Source organism: Eutrema salsugineum, unplaced genomic scaffold (assembly GCF_000478725.1).
Source record: "Eutrema salsugineum unplaced genomic scaffold, Eutsalg1_0 scaffold_10, whole genome shotgun sequence".
Lineage (NCBI taxonomy): Eukaryota > Viridiplantae > Streptophyta > Magnoliopsida > Brassicales > Brassicaceae > Eutrema > Eutrema salsugineum.
The window spans coordinates 6,076,950-6,084,201 of record NW_006256908.1 but is presented as its reverse complement, the minus strand read 5'-3'; the positions used below and the strand labels follow the sequence as shown (position 1 = coordinate 6,084,201).

The 7,252-nt window shown below is 35.3% G+C and overlaps 1 pseudogene; it reads left to right on the top strand.

Annotated features, from left to right (window-relative positions):
* Positions 1-937: 937 nt before the first annotated feature.
* LOC18027299 lies at positions 938-3,433 on the top strand (annotated as a pseudogene).
* Positions 3,434-7,252: the final 3,819 nt, after the last annotated feature.

Below are 7,252 nucleotides of genomic sequence, written 5' to 3'. Positions count from 1 at the left end.
ATACAGAGAAGCAGTAGCTCCTCATCCAATCTGGCCGTCTTCCATTATGCCACCACCACAGGGTCAACATAGACCATAAGAGTTTATCTAATTTATAATCTAAATCACAAAATCGGTAATAAATTCATGTTTCAAGTAGAAGAAACCACTAAAAACAAATAAACCAATCTAAGATATGTACATTGTAACCTACATCTCTAAATTATATGAGGTTAAGCGTAATCTTTATCTAAACGTACAAGGGTAGGTATAAGATACCCCTGAGAGATATGTACAAAAATATTCTCAAAGAAATCGAGGACAAAATATGAGTATATCATCTTCTTCTTTTTTATAAAGATATGATATGAGTATATGTCAAGATATGATTATATCTCAATATAAATAATTGAAAAAAGGTGATTACCGACATTTCGAAATTGAAAATGGAAAATATTATTATTATCACAAGAAGACCTAATCAAATAACGAATGTAGAACGTGGACATAAACATCCGAAAAAATATAATCTAAGAACGTAACAAATGTCAAATGTGTACAAAAATCTTTTTTTTTCTTTCTTAATAAAATTGAATTTAAACCGAAACCTAAACTAATCCCAAAAACATTGGAAAAGCCAACTATTTATTTTTGCTATTTAAACGACAACATAAACGAATCGCTAGAAAGTGGGCATCTAGCAAGGCAGAGGAGTAGGTACCATGATATTGAGGTAAGGGTGATTAAAGAACAGTGTTAGCTCTAAGATTTATGTCTATGATGGTTTATATAAGATTTCAAATTGCTAGCCTGATGTGGGGAAGTCTGGTTTCGGAGTGTATAAGTTTAAAGATTAGGGTTTCTACATCACTTCATATTTATACAGACAATAGATGATTCTAGAGCTAAGACAGCTGGACCTGACAGCTCATTATAGAAGGGATTGAGGAACAGGTTCATGGTACTCCAACTCGAGAAGAAATCCGATGCATTAACAGGATCTTTTGGAATTGTATTCCAGGTAACTTTTGTGCTTGTCACTGCTAGCTGTTCTAGGCAATAGCTTTTTTCTTCCATTTCTGATTAATTTATGAACTTACCATTCTAGACGAAGTGCTTGGAAACTGGAGAATCAGTAGCCATTAAGAAGGTTTTGCAAGATTGGCGCTACAAAAATCGTGAGTTGCAATTAATGCGACTAATGGACCACCCTAATGTGGTTTCTTTGAAGCATTGTTTCTTCAATGATTGATTCCTTGAGGTTTCACATAGTTCTTGTCTTAGTTAAGTTGCTTTGATTTTAGCTGATTTCCTTTTTATTTATTTTATGTGATGTAGAGAAAGCTATTCAAAGAGTTAGTTGCTTTTTTCGTTGTTGCTTCATTTTGTATATACTTTGGTTGATAAGTCAGCTAATTTGTTTGGTTTTTAGGTTGTTGCAGGAGCGCCGATCTTGCAAAACAAATGGAAGCCATTTACTTTTCAATGACAGAAGCAAATACAAATCGTTTCTCGTTCCAGCATACTCCACTATTTGGGTCCTCTCTACATTACAGCCATGGTAGTTGTCATCCAGATACTCATGGCACTAGAACTTTTCAATTTGCTAAGAAAAACTCATAAAGATAAACAGCTCCCTGAGTTTATATTACTCAATTGGTAATCCACACTTGCTCCCTTTTGCTCAGCCTTCCGAGTTTCTTGATCTTGTGCTTCTGTGTGTAATGAGCTAGTCTAATGGTTTTGAGTATTTTCTGTGTCTTTGATGCAGGTATTTCTTTTTCACGGCAATGCTTTTTGTATATGAATCGAATACTTAGCCAACAGTTAGTCAACACAGTGACTCCAGACAAAGTCCTGTATCGACTGGTCACCAGCCTCATCAAATACCCCATGGCAATCTGTTACTCCTTGTATATCTCCGGTAAATTGTCTCATGAACTTTTGGGGTTACACGTTACTGTGAGGAGCAATGATCTTTGTCTGACTCTTTGTTTGCTTACACAGTCTCACTCATTTTTTTTGGGCTTTGGAATTGTAGGTTTTGTGTGGTTTATTCTGACGCTGAAAAAGAAGATGTACAAGTATCAGTTTAGCCAATATGCATGGACGCATATGATCTTAATTGTGATGTTCACTCAATCCTCATTCACCGTTGCCAACATCTTTGAAGGAATGTTCTGGTAATTACAGAGTAACATATGTCACCTGTTTCTTGGTTTCTCATTGAGTTATTTTTCTAATAATCTTTGAGTCTACATTGTTAATATGCTGATATCTTGTTCAGGTTTCTTCTTCCTGCATCACTGATCGTCATCAATGACATATTTGCATACATCTGTGGTATCTTCTTTGGAAGAACACCGTTGATCAAGTTATCACCAAAGAAAACATGGGAGGGTTTCATTGGAGCTTCAATCACCACAATGATTTCTGCATTCCTGGTAAGCTAATAAGTACAGTTTTATGTGAGTTGATAATGGTTAGATTAATCTTGCTTCTTTATGCAGCTTGCGCATGTAATGGGTCGTTTCTTGTGGCTGACATGTCCCAGAGAGGTACTAGCTAGTTGCAGTCATGTCCTGTCTTTGTTTCTTACAAGAGCTGTAGTAAGATTTACTGACTATTTATGTTATTAGACTGCAATGAGTACAGGATCTATCGACAGGTTGGCTTCACTGTGATCCTGGTCCATTGTTCAAGCAAGAGACACATGCTTTACCAGGATGGATTTCTGATTGGGTAAGGATAGAATTGCGTAACACTACACAATTTACACGAGAACCTTTCATTGCTTCTATGAACGAAAAGGTGTTTTACTTTGCAGTTCCCTTGGAAAGAAATTTCTATTCTACCTGTTCAGTGGCATGCTCTATGTCTCGGCTTGTTCGCATCTATAATAGCGCCTTTTGGTGGTTTGTTTGCCAGTGGTTTCAAAAGAGCTTTCAAAGTCAAGGTGGGTTTCAGATGATATTTAGTCATAAAATCCGCAATAATCTATGCAACATTGATTCACTGTTACATTCCTCCAACATTTCAGGACTTTGGTGATAGTATATTCCCGGACATGGCAGAATCACAGACAGAATGGATTGTCAAGTACATATGAGTGCATTGACTTCAATACATTATCATGTGCCTCCTTGAAATCTTTTCCAACATCATTGTATAAGATATGATATCTCTTTCCGGTTTGTAGATGGTGATGGCTACTTTTGCGTATATATATCATCAATCATTTGTCGTACCCCAAAGCCGCTCTGTGGATAAGCTCTTAGACCAGGTAAGAAGTTTACTGTAAAAGAACGAAGACAATACATTGAGTAAGATGTCTTATTTGGCTTTTGATGAGTATTGCTTATTACAGATAATCACAAGTCTAACATTGGAAGAACAACAAGCTCTATTCATGAAGCTTGGCCAAATGTTGCAGGAAAAGGTTATTGGATCGTAGATCATCACAACCCTTCATTGTATCTACCATATTATACGCTGCATGTGGTATAAGTTTGTTAATTTTGTTGTGTGTTCCAGCTTGGTGTAGCCGCTGTATAGTAAAAAGTGATACGCCTTAGCGAAAGAAAAAAGAGCTCACTATAGCTTTCATTTTTCACCCAACCTTCAGAAATTAGTGTTTAGGAGCTAATTCTTTTAAATCAAAATCAAGATTCTAGACCTTGAACCAATGCGTATGGACCCTGACCTGTCAACAAAAGCAGACCAAACACAACCCAAAGGATAGTGTTAATTTGTTCAGGAAAAGAATAAGTTATAGTTGAGGAAGAAGAATGTGGTCAAATTGAAATGAGGGAAAAAGAAATAGAAACAGGAGCGTAACTTGCAGCCACCTTATCCGTAATAGCCATGGCCGTATTTGTTTGCACCAGTGAAAAAGAATATTAAAAAAGGAGACGAAAGATGGATCAATATATACTGGAGCTAGACCATATGCTGGACCATAAGCGTTTGGCGGTGGAGGCGGCTGTGGTGGAGGAAGAGGTTGTGGTGGTGGAGGAGGTTGCTAAATATCTCTTAGGTACCTTTTCAGAACATATTTTTATTTATGACCGACTTGCTTAGAATATCTAGGCATACTCAAGCACAATGTGTGCATAGTCTTTTTATTATTATGGTAAAAAGTATGACCAGCCAGTGACAAATATCTATTTGCTGTAGTATCGGATCAGATTCTTGCATCATCTTATTATGCCACTTAAATAGCTCGATCCTTTGTATTTCACTATATATCATGTTATAATTTCTTTATGACGTCAACATGTTATAATATAATGGAAAAGTTGATTGAAAATGAGAATATAACCGAAATGGAATAGTATAGAATCGAAACTAGTAATCGAGGATTATCACCCATTTTTTTTTGGTTTGTTGTTGTTAATTTAGGAGAATTATCATCATTTTAACACAAAGCCACATATTTCTTGTTTTTTCGAGCTCATATTTCATATTAATTCGTTTCTCCTTCTCAACCAAAGAATACTTCATATGAAGAGGTTTTATTGGCTGTAAGATCAACACATTGGTTGCCTTTTGTCTTCCTTAGAAAGTGATGGTTGGTCGAAATTATCTATTTCTTGTATTGTTGATTTCTCTGGTATAGACTATAAACCTTGACCATTCTCGAGGTTCAGCTACCGCTTTCACCAATATCTTTGAATCACTCTAAAAAATTACCTCTTCATAGCCAAGATCATCCAAGCATGTCATGATCAAAGAAGAGTTGTTGCTTCTGCCTCCATAATGTTACAACAATTTTTTCGAGAAATTTTGAGCTCAGCCTAGAAATTAAAATGAATGACGAACAAAAAAGATATCGTGATAGATGAAATAAAAAGATGTTATTTGATCATACACGATCAAATTTCGCTTGAGTTTTTGTGTGGTTCAAACATGTCTTGTAGTGTGATAGATATTTCATTTCTTCTTCCTTTTTTTCTTAGGGCAATTTTCATTTCTTTTGTTTGTAACTTACCAAATATGTATTTAACTATCACAATAAATGGATCTGGTTTAGAAAATGGAATCTACCTTAAATTCTTCACTGAATGTGATTGGTTTAATTTAGCAACCACACAAATTTCAGAATACTTAAATATAGTAAGACTTTGGCAAGTGAGCATGCAAGTACAGACAATAGGACTCCTATGATAAGAGATGTAGAAAGAACATTTATCTTGCCTTGCAAATATCGAAGATAGAAGGAAAGACAGAACAGCGAAGAAAGGTTTATGTTTTGTCAAAATATTCTCCATCTGCATCATTGTTGCAATAGACTTAATGCCATAGGAGAGAGAGAGAGAGAGAGAGAGAGAGAGAGAGAGAGAGAGAGAATACAAAATGATTGCGTTTATGGAAAACTCTTATACTGTAAGACTTTGGCATGTGAACTATCAAATGGTACCGACAATGAGACTCCTATGATAAGAGATGGGGAGTAGCAAGAACATTGATATGAGCTAAACCAAGACAGAAATGCCATATGAGCAAAACAGAGAGAGAGAAAGAGAGAGAGAGAAGAGAGAGAGAGAAAGAGAGAGAGAGAGAGAGAATACTGACAAATTTCGGAAATACTCAAATATAGTAAAGACTTTGGCATGTGAGCATAAAATTGGTACAGACAATGAGACTCCTATGATAAAAGATGTAGAAAGAACATTTATTTGAGAAATTACCTCAAGCTAAAGCATCCTCAGTAAAGACATAAAGAAAAATATAAAAACAAGGAAACTACTCAGTTATAGATGGCAAGCTTCCGGTTCAGTTCATCTACTGACCCATAGTCCAGGCTTAGCTCCGATAATGAACATCAAGTTTTTTTTTTTTTTTTTTGATGTTCCCTTGTTTCGGAGCTAAGCCTGGACTATGGGTCGCCGATGAACTGAACGTGAAGCTCACCATCTGTAACTGAGTAGTTTCCGTAATGGTACATTTGGCTCTTTGCTGGGACTAATGTAACAAGCCACGTACGTCTTCATCATCCTTAAATTACCTGAGACGACAATTCTGGTGGCAATCGGTTCACCTTTGGAGCTAAGTTGTAGTTGGCTGTGGAAGCCCACTGACAGCACTGTTCATGACGGTAAAAGAACACGTCGCCGATCTCAACCACAAGGTAAATACTTAGTGTGTTTAATCCCTGGTGTTGAGATCGGCGAGGTGTTCTTCTACAGTCATGAACTGTGCTCGGTGGGGAGATATGATGAAGACATATGCATGGAGATAGCATGATATTGAGGTACGGGTGATTAGAGGGTTTATGTCTATGATGGTTTATATTTCAGATTGCTGGCTTGATGTGGGGAAGTTTGGTTTCGGAGTGGGAAACTGGGATTACATGTAATTGTATAAGAAGCATATATATTGACCAAAAAGTGAAGAATATACAAAGTCACAATGAAGTAAAGGGGTTAATCAGATAGGGGAATAAATCCAACTATAATAGAAAACATTGTTGGAAAAAGTTTTTTTTGCTAAGTAGTGAGCAGGTTATTGTAAGCTGGGATTACTTGTAATTGTAATCTTTCTTATTTGTAATAAGTTTCATCATTACTAGAAAGAATCCTGATTTTATTGAATTCTTCATTATTTCTATAGTTTTAGCTCGAGTGAACAATGTATATATAGATTTTTTTTCTTAAATTTTCTTCCGTAAGAGTAAGTTTATCTTTTGTAATAGAATCTCTTCAACACCAAACATACACAAAAATATGAGTAGTATTTTTTTCCATCACGCAAGATTGGTAAAGAATCGTCTACAAGTGGAAATACATATATGCTGTTTTTTATAAATATTTTCTTTCTTTTTGAGATTTTTTAAAAGTTTTTTCCCAATTCAAAAATTGATTTCACTTAACTTTTTCTTTGAAAAAATCTACAAATTCTATCAGTTGTTACCCAAATTAGAAAACGTGTTATCCCCCAATAACCCCCCTAACACCTAAGAATTTATAGGTTATTTTCTTCATTTTAGTAGATGTAAACAATAAGGTAGATGATATAGTTTTGTAGATTTTATTTCATTTGTTCTGTTTTAAGTTGTTTAAGAAAAGCTAATTCTATAATATAATGTTGATGAAAAATAAAATATGCCAAATACAATAACCAATAAACAATTTTTTCATAGACCACTGTACCATCTTAACCAACTCATGTTTATACAAAATGGCCCCTAAATTAATTGAAATTCTACAGCCCCAAGTAAATTCTTGATGGGATTTTCTACCAAGAACAAAGCATCTTAGTTTCGAAGTCGTTT